The sequence below is a fragment of the Tupaia chinensis genome, unplaced genomic scaffold (genome assembly GCF_000334495.1).
Source record: "Tupaia chinensis unplaced genomic scaffold, TupChi_1.0 Scaffold150175_1, whole genome shotgun sequence".
Classification (NCBI taxonomy): Eukaryota; Metazoa; Chordata; class Mammalia; order Scandentia; family Tupaiidae; genus Tupaia; species Tupaia belangeri.
The window spans coordinates 53,775-72,958 of record NW_006210013.1 but is presented as its reverse complement, the minus strand read 5'-3'; the positions used below and the strand labels follow the sequence as shown (position 1 = coordinate 72,958).

Below are 19,184 nucleotides of genomic sequence, written 5' to 3'. Positions count from 1 at the left end.
ACCTCTAAAAAAAAAAAAAAAAAAAAAAATAAAGGATGGTTTATTATTAAATATGTGATACTGTAATATTATATATTTAATAAGATAATCTGAACCTAATTATCTAATCTTAGACATCCAATATTAGAAAACATTAAATAAACATTAGCATAAATGTCAAATAGGAATCACATAAAATATAAATACAATGTCACCAATAATGATATTTAAATGTCACCGTTTAAAAAGTGAAAATATAGAGTCAGTCCCATAGCATAATGGTTAAGGAAGCTGGATTCCACATGGCTGACCACTGTTCAAATCTTGGCCCTGACAGACATTTGAAAGACATGCTAGGCACATATGCTGCCTTCCCCAAATCCCAATGGGATGGAGAAAGGAGACGAAGAGATTGTGGTGTGACCACATCCCACTACAGGATGCTTTCTCACACTATCTCTGTGGATCTCTCTAGCAAGCATACACACCCTCTGACAACTAAAATAAAATGAAAATCTGAAACATACAAAACATTAATTGCCTTATTTAAGAGGCTTAATCTTTGTTTCATAACAAGTGCTCTACAGCTAAAATCAACTTTCATTGATTTTGCTTACATGCTGGTGTGAGCTCTACGATGGACATTAGGGCACATTTTACTTTACTTAAGCTCATTTTACTTTTTAACAATGAAAATATGTTGTATGCTTGCCCTGATTTGCCATTACAATGAATACTGCTTTGCTAATTCAAATTATAGATCAATTTATGATTTCACTAAGAGTGCTCCACGACTATATCGTTTTTTAAAAATATACTTAATTTTATTTATTATTATTATTTTAATTTGTTATAGGGTAAGTGTGTTCACCAGAGAGAGAGACAGAAAGCAAGTTGCCAGGTCCAGGACTCAAATCGCAGTTGGCCATGTGGGAGTCTAGCGCCTCACCACGCCACCTGCTGGCCCCACAATTACATTCTGATCTTCTCTTACATTTGTTCTGTTACAGTTCTTATATAATAATTAGACTGTAGCTATATCAAACATAGGAAACTCAGCAAACATTCTTATAGTATTTGAATAATGTAACATTTGGCTCTCCTATCAAGATTAGAACCAGTATACAACACCACATGTCCAAATTGCCAATTTAAGAATTTATTTTGCTGTTGAAATGCTACTCACTGGAATTATACAAAACATATTAGATGAGTAAATTTATTAATACTTATTCACAGAATAACTCCTAGCAGTAGACTGGACTAGGAATAAATACTAATACATGGCAACCTCATAAGCAAATATGATTGTGAAGGCTTTTTTCCTGTGCAGTTCTATTCCGTTTCCCTGAAATATTCATTTTTAATCGTCAATGCCAGGTATCATGTTTTCTACTTTTTTTTTTTTTTGAAAGGTTGTTTTTTGCCATAGGGCGCGTACGTTCACCAGAAAGACAGAGAGAGACAGAGAGACAGAAAGCGAGAAATCACCCCCTAGGGGGGATGGCCACGCTGCAATCCCTTCTCCTCCTTTCTTCTCTTGGGATCTTGGGCACGCACGCACATGCACCCGGCATGAGTTTAAGCCACTGGGTCCGGGATTCGAACTGCAGTCGACTACATGGGAGTCCAGCAACATAGCCATTACACTAACTGCTGATTCTTCTACTCTTGTTTTAACTTGATACAGTGGATTACTTGAATCAGTTATCGTGATCTGGATTGCTGATCCCGAAAAGAATGGCAATACTTTCTCTGTTTCCCTGATTCGTCTACTAGGTTTATTCAGCATTTGGGACCTGGAAGAACATACCATTAATGAGAAATACCAGGAAGCAAATCTCACATGGAAATATCTCCTTGGATTTCTTTACCTAAATTGTATCTCTTTCCTCTCCCTGCCCAGTGATTTCCTAATCTTGACTTTCAATCATATTCAAGTTCTCCCCAAAACTAAGATGCTCTAAAACTTGAATGTCCTCCCCCGTCTTCCCTCCACTGTCAATCTTATTAGAGTACTTTTGTACTACGCTTCTGCTCCTCATCTGTCTTTTAGTATTCAACAAAAACCTGATTTCCACTTTCACCATTTTGTGAGGCTGGTCGTACTCACTAATGACTCGGGTTGGCAAAGGAGATCTGTTTTAAGTTTTATCCTACTTGACCTTCATGGAGCACTTGATGCCATCCTCCAGTCCCTCCTTCTCAAAACTTTCTTCTAGCTTAGTTTCCCAAACAGTACTCCAACCGTTTTTCTTACTGCACATTGCTTTTCATGATTAATTTTTGGGGGGTTTTGTTCTGACTTCCTCTTTAAATGGGGATGCTTTTCAAGGATGTTTTTCTTAAAATTAATTTATCTTAATTTGCTAGAGGTCACATGTGCTCATGAGAGGGAGACAGAGAGAGAGCACAACCCCCATGGAGCATGGTCACATCACAATCCCTTCACCATCATTCTCCTTTCAGGATTGTGGGCATGCATGCATATGCGCCCCACTTGTCTTTCAAGCTGCCATGTCCAGGACTCCAAGGGCACAGCTGGCCGTATAGGATCCAGCCACCTTAACCACCATGCCAACAGCTGGCTTGCTTTTCAAGCTTTTAAGTCCTAGCCCTCTCACAGAAAAATTCTTCCAGAGTCATTTTTTTAACTTACAGTATAGTTTACTCCCAAACTCTTATTTCCAATCTCAACCTTTCACCTGATCTGTAGAAAAAAGAATTCTGTCTACCGGATATCTTTACCTGGAAATGGCAAAAGTACTTTAATTCAACACAGCTACAGGTAGAAAGTTATCTGAACACCACAAGCTGTTGCTCACCAGGTCTTCGCTATCTAGTCTACCTTGTAAAAGTGTCTTGAAATCATCTTACTTCACTCCTTGCAGTTTCTATGCTTTGGCTGCACCTCATCCCTTAAATGAGCCATGCCTCTTTCAAACATGAGACCTTCACGCATGCTGTTCCCTCTTCCTGAAAAGATTTTTTTTTCTCCTCCCCTCAACACCTCGTCTAACTCCTAGTATGAGGCTGACTTGTGTTCCTCAAAGATTCATATCCTGAAGTCCTAATCCCTAGAACTTCAGAATATAACTTCATTTAGAAGTTACATGTTATAGTTAGTTAAGGTAAGTTCATATTGGAGGAGGATGGGCCCCTAATTAAAATGACTGATGTTCTTGGGGACCAGCAGTTAGCATAAGGGCTATGTCGCTGAACTCCCATGTAGTCGACCACGGTTCAAGTCCCAGACCCAGTGTCTTAAACTCACACCGGGCATGTGTGCATGTGTGCCCAAGATCCTGAGAGGAGAATGGAGGAGAAGGGATTGCGGTGTGGCCAATCCCCCTGGGGGATGATTTCACGCTTTCTGTGTCTCTGTCTCTCTCTGTCTTTCTGGGGTATTGGGAAAAGTTTTCAATTAGCAATAATCGCGCCTCGGATAAACCTCATTGGCTACGATACTGCCACTGCGCAAAGCTCTCTGTCTTTCTGGTGAGAGCACACACCCTATAGCAAAAACCTCTCCAAAAAAAAAAGACTGATGTTCTTATAAAAAGAGAAACTATGCACATATGGAGAATACAATGAAAATATGAAGGCAGACATCGGACTAATGTGTCTGCAAACCAAATAACACCAGAACTGCCAGCATTCCACAGGAAGAGAGGCATGGAACAGTCTCCTTCACTCTTTAGAATAAAGCAACCCTATCTTGTACTTAATCTTAATCTTGTACTTCCAGCCTCCAATGATGAGAGATTATACATTTCCACTGTCTAAACTACCCAGTTTGTCATACTTGTTACAACACCTCTAGCAAATGAATATATCTCATCGTAGCTCAGTTTTAGCTCAAATGTCACTTCTTCCAGGAAGTCTTTACTGACAATCTCCTTGCCTCCTTCATGTATGCATTCTCACAGCACTGTCTGCTTTTCTTTTATGACATGTATCATATTTATGTTTGGTTAATCACACTGATACTTATCTTTTTCAATAGTCTGTAAAGTAAAACAGCTAAGGTACTTGATTAGTTCTTTCTGTACTACTGTGTTTGAAGTAGTGACTCCTATCTGAACTGATCTTAATTATTTAAATTAAGTACTCATTTACTGCTTGTTTCTCTCTCCAGAGCATAACCCCAGATTACAGAATAGTGCCTAGTACACAGTTGGTGTTTAATAATTTTCTATTAAGTGAACTAATTTGTAAGTAAATGCCTAGAGTTAGAACTTACAATTTTTATTCTTAACATATAGGAAGCTGGTCATTAAGAAAATAATCAACAATTACATATGTTGCATAAATGAATGAGTCAGTCTGTTTGGTAATGGTATTAATAACTTTATAATGTGACAAATGGATAAAATTGTATTTCATTACAATAAAGGTTATCGCTTTAAAAAATCAGTTTAAAAATATTTAAAGTGTGGAGATTATAACCTTTCATACACTAAAATTTAGAAATTGTTTTCAGTAATAATCTATCATTCATCAATTTACTTCTATTTTCTAGTTGGCAGATAACATTTAGGAACATATGTTGACAAAACAGCTTGAAAGGTACAGGGTTTAGCTCTGATTGACCACAAAATGATTAAAATTTAGGAAATATAGATACAAAATGTCTCATTACTTCTTTTGGAAAGGTTTCTGCTCTGAAATAACAAAATGAAAAAGGCTTCAAAGTTTTTGCAAGATTGTAAAAGCAAAAACTGTTCTTCTTTGAATGTTATACAGTTATGGATCATGTAACAACAAGAACACATTCTGAGAAATGCATTGCTAGGCCTTGTCAGCCTGTGAACATTATACAGTGAACTTACACAAACCCAGATGGTAGAGCCTACAACACACAGTAGGTTATGAGTGATGGCCTATTTCTCCTCAGCTACAAAACTGTACAGTTTACTGCAGGGGCAACTATAACATAAGGTTAAGTATTTGTGACTCTAAACATATATAAAGGTAGTAGAGGTACAGTAAAAATATGTCATAAAAGAAAAAACAAAAGATTAAAAAACAGCAGACTGGTATAAGGCGCTTATGATGATTTGAGTTTACAGAACTGGAAGTCGCCCTGGGTGAGTCAGTGAGAGAGGTATGTGAACGTGAAGGCCTAGGATGTTACTGTACACTACTGTAGACTTTATAAACAGTATATTCTTAGGCTACACTAAATTTATTTTTAAAAATTTCTTCCTTTAATAAATTAATCTTAGTTTATTACTTTTTTTTTACTTTATAAACATTTCAATTTTTTTTAACTTTGGGACTCTGGTAATAGATTAAAACAGACACATTGTACAGATATACAAACGTACAGTAGAACTCATGGAAATGTCCAAAAGAGATTTCAGAATATTCATAGAGACAAAACTAAATGAGATGCAAGAGCTGAGAGACAATGAATTCCAGAAGATGCAGGGGAAAAGAGAGAACGAGTTCCAGGAGGCGAAGATGTTCTTGCACAATCTGAAAGAGGAAATACACACCATAAAAAAGAACCAAATGGAGCTGTGAGAGATGAAGGCTGCAATACAGGAAATCAAAACCTCCCTCAAAAGTATTAAAAGCAGATTAGTCCATGCAGAAGATCAAATCTTGGGTGTTGAAGTAAAAACTTCTGACCTAGAAAAAAACAACCAAAAAAACTGAGAAAATAACACACGAAAAAAATGAGACTACTATACGAAAAATACTAGATACAATTAAGCGCCCAAACATCCGGATAATTGGTATCTCTGAAGGTGAAGAAACTAATAAGGGCATTGATAATCTAGTCCATGAAATCCTGGAAGAAAACTTTCCAAATCTAGAGAGGCATTTAAAGATCCAGACCCAAGAAATACAAAAGACCCCTAATAGAATTAACCCAAGAAGATCTTCTCCAAGGCACATCATAGCCACACTGGCCAAATCCACAGACAAAGACAAGATACTACAATTGGCAAGAGAGAAATGTCAGTTACTTATAAAGGTTATTCAATCAGGCTAACCTCAGACCTCTCATCAGAAACAATCCAAGTAAGGAAAGAATGGGAAAATATATTCAAAGTGTTAAGTGAAAAATAGTTTCAATCAAGAATACCATACCCATGGGAACCAGCAGTTAGCGTAATGGCTATGTCGCTGGACTCCCACGTAGTCGACCGCGGTTCGCGTCCCGGACCCGGTGGCTTAAAACTCACGCCGGGCGCGTGTGCGTGCGTGCCCAAGATCCCGAGAGGAGAATGGAGGAGAAGGGATTGCGGTGTGACCATCCCCCCTGGGGGGTGATTTCTCGCTTTCTGTCTCTAATGTCTCTCTCCGTCTGTCTGGCGAGCGCACGCGCCCTATAGTGAAAATCTCTCCAAAAAAAAAAAAAAAGAATACCATACCCAGCAAGATTATCTTTCATTTGGAAAGAAAGATAAAAACATTCTCAGATAAACAACACCTAAAAGAATTTGTCAGACCCACTCTTCAAGAAGTTCTGAAAGGAGTGCTCTAACAGGAAAACTAAAGGCACACATACAGAAATAAGAGACACAAAAAGCAACCAAGAAAATGACCAACTTAATGCTAGGGACAAGAAATATCAATAATAACATTGAATGTTAACTTCCAGGATTTAAATGGAAAGATCAGACCACAGTAACACTGCAAATTCTATAGAAGAAAGATTGAACATAAGACTGAACTGGTGAAATAGAATTCTATGACTTTCGAGCATAACATTACTGATTTTTTTAGAACTATGCTTTGTTTTCCCAATTTAAGGATTTTGCTTTCTTTCGAGCTATTGATAGGTTCAGCAATTTGTTAAAATATTTTTTCTTGGGACTAGCAGTTAGCGTAATGGCTATGTTGCTGGACTCTCATGTAGTCAACCGCGGTTCGCATCCCGGACCCAGTGGCTTAAACTCACGCCGGGCGTGTGTGCATGCATGCCCAAGACCCCGAGAGTAGAATGGAGGAGAAGGGATTGCGGCGTGGCCATCCCCCCTGGGGGGTGATTTCTTGCTTTCTATCTCTCTGTCTCTCTCTGTCTTTCTGGCGAGCACATGCACCCTATAGCAAAAAACTCTCTATATATATATCTTTTTCTTTTTGTTTATTTCTTTAAATGGAAACATAAACTTTTCTTCCTTCCTGACCCCTCTGGAATTAGAAAATATTTGGGAGTATTTTTATTTTGTGGCACAATGGTTATTTACATAAGTTCAATAATGCCTGTTACGTTGAATCAGAAATTGGAAATACTCGTTACTGGACAGGGCTTTGACGGGAATGTCATATCTGAAGGTTAAACCAGAAAACTATGAAACTAAGGTAGATCTCAAGTAAGCCAATAGAAGCTCTTGGAAAGATGGCCTGGCACCATAAACAGCTGTCTGGCAAAGAGGATTAAAGAAGCAACATGAAAGAATTTGTACCATGAAATAACCTGGGCTTTTCCAGCCCAGCATTATAATCAGTAGAGATTGCAAAAGAGCAACCACAACCAGAAGATTATCTTGAGGAAGACTTTGAAGGAAGAAAAAGTGACTGATCTTTGCTAGCAGATGGTATATCACAGAACACTTGGTAGGCAGGGCTGAATTTGTGTAACTAGTGTGCTGGGTATTTGCTTTTCAACAGTCTGAGTAGTTGATGTGTAAATATTTTCTCAAAAGTATTTAAAACCATACTGTCTCTGTTGTTATGGAATCACAAACAAAATTGTAACAAATATTTTGAACATTATCTTTCAAATTCAGGTTTTTTTTAATTTTGAAAGTTGTTTATTAACTGTCAAGAATTATGGAGTATGAGCAAAAATTTTTTGATATGTAAAGAAAATGTGGGAAAATGTAAAAAAATAAAGAAATGATTTTAAAATGTAAATAGAAACAACAAAGGACATAATCAAGAGATGTGGCAAGAGATGTGTATGAGGCTGCTGCCGGCGTCACTTGGTATACTGCTTTACAGTCAAATTGTTTTAGGAAGTCGGAGTCGCACACTGAAATAACAAGTACAGTAAATACGTAAGCCGGTAACACGTCACTTACTATCATCACCAAGTATTATGTACTGCTCATAATTGTTACGTGACTAGTCGTACAGTAGGTTGTTCGTAACAGCATCGCCACACGCACAGGAGTGCTGCTTTGTGCTGTGATGGTACCACAGCTCCAACATCACCACGTAACGGGAATTCGTCTGCCTCGCTGTAATCTTACGGGACCATCATCACAGCTGCAGGTCACTGCTGACTGAAATGTCATGATGCAACTCCTGGCTGTGTATTCCTGAAGTAATATTAGCAACGTGAAGAAACTTTCCAAGTCTTTTTACCCATGATGCTATGTCTTTTCTAAGATAATATGTATGTTTTTCTGTCCTTTCCATAGCCTTTGACCCAAGGCATATATAGTTCATGGAGTTGTAATATGGAGCTATGACGAGGAGAAAAAATAGTTGCATGGGGAAAATGGTAAACCAGTGAAAAACAAATTTAGAAGAAAAAAGAGTTGAAATTAAGCCAAAAGATATGATCCCAACCACTACTGTTTGCATTACATCACCTTTAATCTGAAAATCTCATGAGAGTTCCTTTTCAATGAGAGTCCTAAGGAATTACAGAAAAGCACTTATTGGAGGAAAAACAGATTCACCTATCATCAATCAGTTCAACAGACACGTATACAAAGTAACCGATACCAAACAAAATTCTGGCTCTTGAAGGACTAAACATGGATTTTTTAAATACTAGCTTGGTTAGAGTTTGAGGAAGTTTTCTTTTCTTATTTTTAACTTACAGGGCACATGCGCTCGCCAGAAAAACAGAGAGAGACAGAGAGATAGAAAGCAAGAAATCACCCCCCAGGGGGATGGTCACGCCGCAATCCCTTCTCCTCCATTCTCCTCCCAGGGTCTTGGGCATACACGCACACCCACCCAGTGTGAGTTTAAGCCTCCAGTCCAGGACTTGAACCACAATCAACTACATGCAAGTCCAGTGACATAACCATTACACCAACTGCTGGTCCCTATAAAATATATTTTTTAAAAGAGTTGTAATCACATGAAAAAGTGTTTATCTTAAATGTTTCAAGGTTAAAAATAAGTAAACAACTATAAAAACTCTCTAAGAAATCTTTTAAAAACCTTTAAAATGGGGGAAAAGCCCTCACGCAAAAACTGAACATAAAAAATTATTCAAGATAAGGTGGAAAAAAAAGGCAAGATATTTAACAGACACAAAATGGAAAATTATCTGTTAATGATCATGTTATGAAAACACCTTTTTCAAAACAATTAATTATTTATTTAATTCCATTTGTTGCTATTATTATTATTTTTTATCAGAGTCAGAGTCAGAGAAAGCGCGAAAGCAAGCTGTCAGGTCCTAGACTTGAATCGCAGTTGGCCATGTGGGAATCCAGAAACTTACCACCATGACACCTGCCAGTCCCAGGTTATAGTAACGTCTTTGACTGGACTAATATGCAGTATATTCATGATGGGAAAGTTCACTTTGTATGCTGTGAAGATGTACAGTAATTAAATGTGAAATAATTTAGAAAATAACTAAATTAATTTTTAGAGATAAAGTATCAGTAAAATAACATAAAAAGAAAACTTAAATTTGTCATAGCTCTGATTAAAGTTAACACTGTTGATGTTTAAGATTTAGTTACTCTATCCCAGTTTGTGGGAGAAAATAAGAATTTTCTAAACATTTTCTGGTTTTATCTATTATCTTCAATGTGTAGCAGAATTTATCCTATAATCAGAACATATTCTGATAAAAACTAGAATATTCAAAATTTAGAACAGCCTCTCTCATTATTTTGTACATTCTAGTTTCATCATTTTTACACTACACCACCCTCAATATTCCCTTCCTCTAAAAAAATTTACTGAAAGTAAAACATTTTACTCTTTCACCCAGAAAAATACCAAAAAAATTACTTTAAAAGCCTTTCTGTCTCAAAATTGGCTTTTTCAACAAATACAATAGTTTAAATTTTTAACTTTAAATGAGAATCTTTTTAAAATATATATACATGTGAGGGCATGTGCCCTATAGCAAAATACTCTCTGAAAAAAAAAAAAGTAGTGAATGTAGAAACTCAAATTGGACCATGTCGTATTATTTCAGGCATTCTGTAAAGCTAACCTACCTCTTAGAAATAATCTTAAATCAAACAACTAGTATGAAATGCCAATTTGTTCCTAAGAGTCAGGCAGATCCATTTGCAAATCCACCCAAGACTGTGAATTCCTGAAATTTCAACAGTCAATGTTTCAGACAAATGTAGCCAATCACACAAGAGAGTCCCAACCTGAACTCAGGTAAAACAATCAGATGATAACATCAAGCCGTGTCACTTCTTTGCTATTGTGACCTCCAAACCCTGTTGCAAACTATCAGATAAGGACAAATGATACATGTTACATTCTCAAAGATCTCAATATTCTGAACATGAAAATATCAAAACAAAAACAATGCAATAATATAAAATTACCTAGTTCAGGAAACTATTATGTTTGAAACTATGTATTCTGAACTATGATTTAAGAGTAATGGAGACAAATATTTGGAACTATTTATTTAAGAGTAAAAAAGAAAATACTTTGACAAGTTTCTTAAATCTCAACTGCCTGAAAGATGTCCAGATATTCTGGCAACGCTCAGAAGAACAGCCAATCAGAAAGATGATAAGTAGGCAAGAAAATAAGGGCTTGTTCTTCAGGTATTCCAACAACTATTTCAAAAATGTGCCTGTCTTAACAAGCAACATTTTAAGGTGTAAGAGGGTAATGCACCAGCTTTCAGTTTCCAATTTCCCATTAATCTGACATCAGGGAAGAAATTGGATAACTCAGTATCTTTGAAACGGAGCCTTTAACTTCTGGAATTATTTTTCCCCCACTCCAAATCCTTCTTAGCTGGCTTTTTTAAATGTCTCAACCATACACTTTATGTTTATGTAAAGTTGTGCATTTATTAATAAACTGACCTTCTCCAGAAATGTATGCTTTAAACATGCCAGTGCCCAGAATTCTGAGATGTATTACATTAAACTACAAACTCCCATAAGGAATTGTTTTGAACAACTAATCCTCTGCCTCTAGGTAAACCAGATTAACTCCAAATGATCTCTCCTGAAGCTCTTTAAGTAAACATGATGTTTCAAATCACTTCTAGCTACTTTCAACTCTCTTTTGGCAAAGGATTTTTTTTTTCCTAGGCTTTCTAGGTCAAATGATTGGCCCTATGTAAGCAAAGGCTGCCTTGAAACCCTCTTCTTCAAAGGAAATACAACATAAGATGGTCTCTCAAAACAGTTCTGACATCAAAGTACACTCTGGCTTCCTATACCTTTGGAATTGACAGGGTTAGTCTACGCAAGTTAAGGAACTTCAAAGAGCTGGCCCCCAGCCAGCTACATTGGTGCTCAGTTGTCTTCTATACCTAAATTAATCTTCCTTAAGGGAGCAATGTAGGTATAATTTACTATGAAATCTAAATTTTGTCTTCACATAATCAATAGAGCTTTATGTGAAAATAAATTTAAGACTTTGCTAAGTTTTCCAATGTGATCTTAAAACACCTAGTAGGTGCTCAATAAACATACCCTGAATGTATAAATGGCTTTATCTGATAGCATATGAAAGGGTATGGTAATTACTCCTATTATCAGGATTATTGCCTAGTACACCTCAGAATATTGGTCTCCTTCTTGTCTCTGGAATTCAGCACTCAGTAGGTTAGATTTTCTACTGCCTAGATCTCTCTGCCATTAGCATCAGAAAAGTAATGTAAATAGAGAAGAAATAGAATTCCTCTAACAGCTCCATGATCTGAGTTGTAACGGTATCAGTGAAAGGTCTTTTCCCTCATTCCTTGGTTTCCACATAGCCAGGATGGAGATACTATACGAGGAGGTCTTCAAAAAGTTAATGGGAAATGCATATTATTATTTAAAAAAAAAAAAACTGATGCATGGATTTCAAAAATTTTTGCACCAAAATAGTTTAATTCTATTTTTCCACAAACTTTTCAAATCCCCTTGTATATATCAGTTTAAGCTTAATAGTTGCTCTTCAGGGGCATTTTCAAACTTATTCATAAGGCAAAGAACCAGAAAATCATGGTGCTTTTCAGTAAATATCATCCTGGCTCTTTGTTGGCTACCATAAAACAGACTGAATTTAATTCTGCAGGACAAATGAGGAAATAATTTCATTACAAGAAAGTATTACAGTTTATATTTTTAAACAAAGGTTAGTCAAGGGCTTATGAGTCATAACAAAAAACAAGTTTACAATTTTATATGATCATTTCAAAAGCTACCATTACGTAATGGTTTAATTGTTCATTGGTCTTACTATGGATGTTTACTAATAAAGAGTAATAATAGATCTGAATAATTTACAAGAGATAAACTAAAAACCAAGCAAATTCTATTCATTTAGTTTACCATTTTTTGGTTAATTTGGAAAAGACTTTCTTTACTGGAATTAATAGAGACATAATCCAGGCAGCTTGTGGGATATCCGAGGGCCATACAAGCTTAAGAATCACAGCTGTGGGAATCAGCAGTTAGTGTAATGGCTATGTCGCTGGACTCCCACGTAGTCAACCGCGGTTCGTGTTGTGGACCCGGTGGCTTAAAACTCACACCGGGCGCACGTGGCGTGCATGCCCAAGATCCCGAGAGGAGAATGGAGGAGAAGGGATTGCGGCGTGACCATCCCCCCTGGGGGGTGATTTCTCGCTTTCTGTCTCTATGTCTCTCTGTCTGTCTGGTGAGCGCATGCGCCGTATAGCGAAAAACCTCTCAAAAAAAAAAAAAGAGAAAGAAAGAAAAAGAATCACAGCTGTGACAAAACCAGCAAAGGTAAAAGAGAAAGAGTAGCTGAATCCCCAAACAGTCCCTAATATAATCCTACCAACCCTTTCCAGAGGTAGACTGAGCCTTTTGCAGACTATTAACAGCCATGACAACTCCTTCCTTAGTTTAGGAAGAAGGAAAATCCCTGAGGATCTTCCAGAAAACTTTTCAGGGGATCTGCAAAGTAAAAGGTATTTTCATAATACTATTAAATCATGAAGTGTCTTTTCACTCTTGTTTCCTTTTAAATGTCCAGTGGAATTTTCCACAGGCTGCATGACCTAGGCCATGCCAACAAACTGAGTGTCAAAGAGGATGGGGCCCAGCAAGGGTGGCACGTGCACTGAGACTGCATGGGAGGCCCGGGTTTAATTCCTAGTCCATCCTACAGGCCAGGTACAGTGCAGAATGTCTCTAAACCCAGTGGTTCAGAAGGCTAAGTCAGAGGGTAACGAGCTAGACACTTGCTTAGGCTATAAAGCAAGGCCTAGTTTGGGAAAAAAAATAAAAGAGCCTTTGCAGCTTGGTCAGCAGCTTAATGAACTGCAGTGCTGCAAGCCACATGGCCAACTACTGGTTCAGATCCCTTGCCAGGGTGACCTGAAACATGTTGAGTGTGCATGCAGGTGCCCAGGATCCTGAAATGGTGGAGGGCTGTGGTGAAGGGAACCATGACAAGATCCTGTCAAGGATCCATCTATCTGTCTCTCTGTTGTACACAGACGTGAACTATCATGAATAAACATTTTTAAAAATTTTTTTTTATTTAACTTTATTTACTTATTTTAATTTGAACAGAAAGGGTCAGAGAGAGAGAGAGAGCAAATGAGAAAGAGAAAGAGAGAATGCAAGCTGCCAGATCTGGGACTTGAACCACAGTCGGCCATGTGGGAATCCAGTGCCGTTAACCATTATGCCATCTGCAGGCCCATAAAGTAAACTTTTTTTAAAAAAAGAGCCAGGGATGGTGCCACAGGCCCAGAGTCCCAGCTACAAAGCTGATTCAGGAAGTTCATAGTAGTGAGAAACAGTCAAATTTTTTTTAAAAAAGAGGATAGGAAAATCCAATTGTCTTTTACTAAGTCAGCCATTAAAGAGATCTGCAAACATAAAATAATGCCACTACACTAATTTCTTAAAAATAATCATTTTTCATGAAATATATTATTTACATTGATATCACTGACTTTAACAGACTAATGAATATGTCTTTTTAAAATTCTGTATTAATTTCTACTATGGTTCAAAAAAATACTGGTAGGTATAACTCATATAAACAAAAGCTCTTTGGTGCTCTAGATCTACTGCAAAGAAGGGTTCTTCAGACCAAAAAGTTTCAGAATCAGTGGCAGAAGGAGCAGGAAATGACTAGAAGACAAAGAGCAATGCCAGGGAAGCAATGTCTTTCAGAAACTTACATTTGGCCCTAGAATAAATGAGACTTAAGCAGCCCAAATTTCAACAGTGCCTTGGTGAGTTAATTCACTTCTACTTAGAGTCACGTTCTTATAATAATTTTCTTTTGTGTTTTAAAGGCCCCCTAAACTCTCACACCCAGTGCCATGATCTTGGTTTCTAAATATCATTCTTCTTATCATAAAGGAAACCAGGGCTCCTTGGAGCTCTAAGGCTGGTATAGGAGAAATGTAAGGCAAGCCCAGACTACCCTATGGTGGCTCAAAGTATGGAAGTGCTCAAAAAAAAGTGGAAAGGACACAATTTGAAGGAGCTCCCAATGCACAAGACTGTAACGATCTGAGTAACAAAACTAATGAATGATAGTATTAGATTGTAACCCTGAAATAAGATAAATACTGAAGAGACCATACTGATAGAAATAAATAAGTTATAAAGAAGGGACAGTTCTTTCTTACAGGAGCTTTCCAATTATTGAATGTAGAAAGAATCATAGAAATAAAAACAAACAAAAAAAAACCCATTAGGCAAATACCACAGTAATTAGTGTAGATAAGAACCATCATTAAATGCTAAAAAATCAATGAGCAAAGTTTGATGTGAAACGGGATATTTATGCTTCCTCACAGTATCTTCCCACAAGACATTCACTAATCACACAGGGAAAAATAGTAAATTTGCAGAGTAAGGACTGGGCAGACACCTTAACCAAGTGTTCCAAGTCAACATCACCAATAAGACATAACAGACATCAGGTATCCCTGGGTAAGTTTTGAGAAGGGTGCAGCATCCTTTCTATAAGATGCATATCCAAAAATGCACAGCTTCAATTTAATCAGGAGAAAATACCAGCTATGAACAAATCAACTGAGAGAATTTGCAGAGTAAGGACTGGGCAGACACCTTAACCAAGTGTTCCAAGTCAACATCACCAATAAGACATAACAGACATCAGGTATCCCTGGGTAAGTTTTGAGAAGGGTGCAGCATCCTTTCTATAAGATGCATATCCAAAAATGCACAGCTTCAATTTAATCAGGAGAAAATACCAGCTATGAACAAATCAACTGAGAGGCATTTTACAAAAAAAAAAAAAAAAAAAAAAAAAAAAAAAAAATGATGAAAGCTCTTCAAGATTGCCAAAGTCATGAAAGATAAAGAAAGACTGAGGAACTACTAGGTTGCTAGGAAAGTCATGACTCATTTTTGCATAAAAACACAGAAAAAATACATCATGACTTTCCCAAAGACCTACAGGTTGGAAGAGACTAAGGAGATAAGACAATTCATTGCAAGGCAGGATCCTGGATTGAATTCTGGGCCTGTGAAAGGATATGAGTGGGGAAAAAAAGAAAAAACTGGCAAAGTTTGAGTAAGGTTTATAAATCAATTAATAACAATGCTAATTTCCTTGTTTTAGACATCGGGCTATGGTTATGTAACATGGTAACATGAAGAAAAGCTGGGTGAAGGTTTGATGGGAAGTCTGTAGGCTTGCTAAAGGTTTAAAATTCTTTCAAAATAAGTAAAAATAAATAAATAAATAAAATGAAAAAGTTGCCAGCCCCAGGTAAATGAGTAAGAATTCTGGGGGGGAGAGAGATCTAGGAATTTATATTTTTAAACAGTTCAAGAGATTTTTTTGGTTTCAGTCACCTGGCAGATGCTTGGGAACCCTTGTCAGTGTCGGAAGCCAGGGACAGGGGGAACCACAGTCAGTGGCAGGGTTTAGAAAAGAGAACAGACCAAAACCTAAGTATCAACTAAGAGCCAATTACAGGACTGGCATTCTACCAGCTAACTAGATGAATAAAACAAGACAGGCCCTGTTTTCAAAGAGCTGTCAGTCAGTCTGGCAGCTTTCCTAATATCAGAGTACTTCTTAGCTTCTACAATGTGAAAGGAATGCCCTCCATTTTTGCACAGAAGGTGTATTTTGCACTTTGTCAACTTGAAAACAAATGTATCATACTGTCACTTTTCCACATTTTAGTTTAAAATTCTAACAATACCTATGTGTAAATTTCTAGAGTCTTGTATATATTTCCAATAGATATTTTTGTAGCCACACCTAAGGACCCTATGTGTATAATTAACAAATGTGTATGTTCATGTTTGGGCAACTCTTTCTTATAACAGTGACATAGTCTGTATTTGAATAATATATGGTCTTTATTTTGAAAAATGTGAAAAACAAAAAAAAAATGTTTCTATAAAATACTTTGTACTTACGTATATCCTTGTTAGTGGATATACTAACCTATTTTCTTAGGATACATTTTCATGCTTCATATTAATGTATCAGAGGTATGAGCATTTTCTGGTACTTAAATTATATTATCATGTTGCCCTCTAATCTCTACAACCAGGAAATACTGGGTCTCCACCATTTTTTAATCACTAAAAAATTTAAATTTTTTTCCTATTTATTTATTTATTTAATGTACATTTCACTGAACATCATCACAGCATACAATATGCAGTTTCACATCCAGAATACACTGTATAGTGGTGTAGTCATACATGTTATCATCAACAAATAATTTTTCCATTTCTTGTTTCTTGTGTGTGTGTGTGTGTGTGTGTGTGTATTCCTCAAGCCCATTTCTCATCTTCTGCCATTTCACACCCTCCTCCCACACTATCTCTGGTATCTGCAGTTGCTTTGCTTTCTTTTTTTTTTTTTTTTTTGTCCCACATTTTATTGATTTATCTTAATTGGCCTAACTACTTTCAATAGCAAGTTCAGCTGATATATAAATATCTGTGAACAAATGTTTAACTTTAGACATAAAACTGTGAGTAGTATAAATATACTATAATATAGTACCTAGCTAAGGCTATATAGCTTACTGTGGTCATTAAATAGGTATTTTTAAATATTTTTCTAATTTCTTTTTTTTTTTTTGACTCTAGACATTTTAGTCTCTTGTTAATATAGGTTAAGAAATTTTTAAATTCAGCAGTGACAAATAACCCTTTGTGAGTTATTAATACTTCATAAAACAAATATCCCAAATTTTATTTGGTTTCTGGCTTTCTTTTAATTTTTAAAAATTATTATTCATACATTAAAATGGTATACATCATTTAGATTGTGAAGAGACTTTTCCTAGCATGATATACACCTCAGTCCAGCCCAATTGACTATTGAACACATCCTCGTCAACAGATTAAAAAAATAATAAACCATATCTGTGCCCACAAGTATCTTACCTCTCTATTTTTTTCCCAAAATTTCTTTTCCTATGCTCTTCCCCTCCTACATACTCTTTCCACTTTGTCTCTAGTGTCCATAACAATTTTTAATGCTTTTATATTCTCCAGTCTTTCAGTCTCTACCATAGAGTGCAGACAGTAAATGTATGTTAAGTGGAGACATACAATGTCTCTCTTTCATAGCCTGTCTTGCTTCACTCAGCAACAAATCTTCCATATTCATCCATTTTCTATCAAATTCCAGGGCCTTGTTGCTTTTTATGGCTGAATAGTATTCCATAGAGTATATATGCCATAATTTTTCATCTGTTTGTGGACATTTGGGTTGGTTCCATGTCTAACCAATCTTGAATAATGAATGCTGCAATGAAAATAGTTGTGCAAGCGCTTTTCCAACTGAGTGCTCTCCTGTCCTTTGGGTAGATACCCAGGAGTGGAATTGCTGGATCATACGGTAGTTCTATTTGAAGGTCTTTGAGGACCCTCCATATCGTTCTCCACAGTGACTGGACCTATTTACATTCCCACCATATTTTTTTAATTTTAAGAAAGACAGTTTTAGCTTTAATAAATCAAAATTTTAAAATGTTAAGAGAACTTTGCTTAAGACTTAAAGTCAGGAAGCAGGTTAGGATTTTGTTAAAATAGTAGTTACATGAATCTGTTGATAATTCAAGATAAGACAAAAATCCATATCTCTGGAGTACAAAGCATTAAAAAGATCAGTACGGTTTTAGTCAAAAACCATAAAATTCTATTTCATCAGCTAAGTCTCATGTACTTAATCTAACTTGTGCTGTGGTCCAAGCTTTCTGTTTAAATTCTGGAAGACAATATTCAACTCTGGACTTGCCCTACCATTAAGCTAGCCATTTACTTAGATATTTTTAACTCTTATTTCTGTGTGTCTGACTTTACTTTTCCTGATATAACACTCTCTTCAGAACTTCTTGGAGAACTAGTCTAGTGTTGGTAAATTCTTTCAGGTTTCGTTTATCTGAGAATTTTCTTGTCTTCTCTTCCCATATAAAGGATAATCTTGCCAGGTATAGTATTCTTGGTTGAAATTGTTTTTCACTTAACACTTAGAATATATTTTCCCATTCCTTCCTTGCTCACATTGCTTCTGAGGAGAGGTCTGCTATTAGCCTGATGGGATATCCTTTGTAGGTAACTTGTCATTTCTCTCTTGCCAGTCTGAGTTATCTTGTCTTTGTGATTTTGGTCAATTTGGCTATAATGTGTCTTAGAGATCTTCTTGGGTTGATTCTATTTGGGGTCCAATGTATTTCTTGGGTCTGGATCTTTGAATGCCTCTCTAGGTTTGGAAAGTTTTCTTCCAGGATTTCATGGACTAGATTATCAATGCCCTTATTAGTCTCTTCACCTTCTGGGATATGGATTATCTGGATGTTTGGATGTTTAATGGTATCTAGTATTTCTCGTATATTATTCTCATTTTTTTGGACTATTTTCTCAGTCTTTGTGGTGGATTTTTCCAGGCCAGTGATTCTGTCTTCTACATCTGAGATTCAATCTTCTGTATGATCTAGTCTGTTTTTAATACTTTCAAGGGAGGTTTTGATTTCCTGTATTACAGCTTTCATCTCTAACAGTTCTATTTGATTCTTTTTTATGATGTGTATTTCCTCTTTCAGATCATGCAAGAACTTCCTCACCTCCTGAAACTCT

At 36.5% G+C, this 19,184-nt stretch overlaps 1 protein-coding gene and 1 pseudogene across 1 annotated transcript in view; both read right to left on the bottom strand.

Annotated features, from left to right (window-relative positions):
* DISP1 (dispatched RND transporter family member 1) overlaps window positions 1–19,184 on the bottom strand; it is a 182,211-nt gene that overhangs the window by 109,409 nt on the left and 53,618 nt on the right. The window lies entirely within an intron of this gene.
* Window positions 3,381–3,464, bottom strand: LOC114006757 (uncharacterized; annotated as a pseudogene).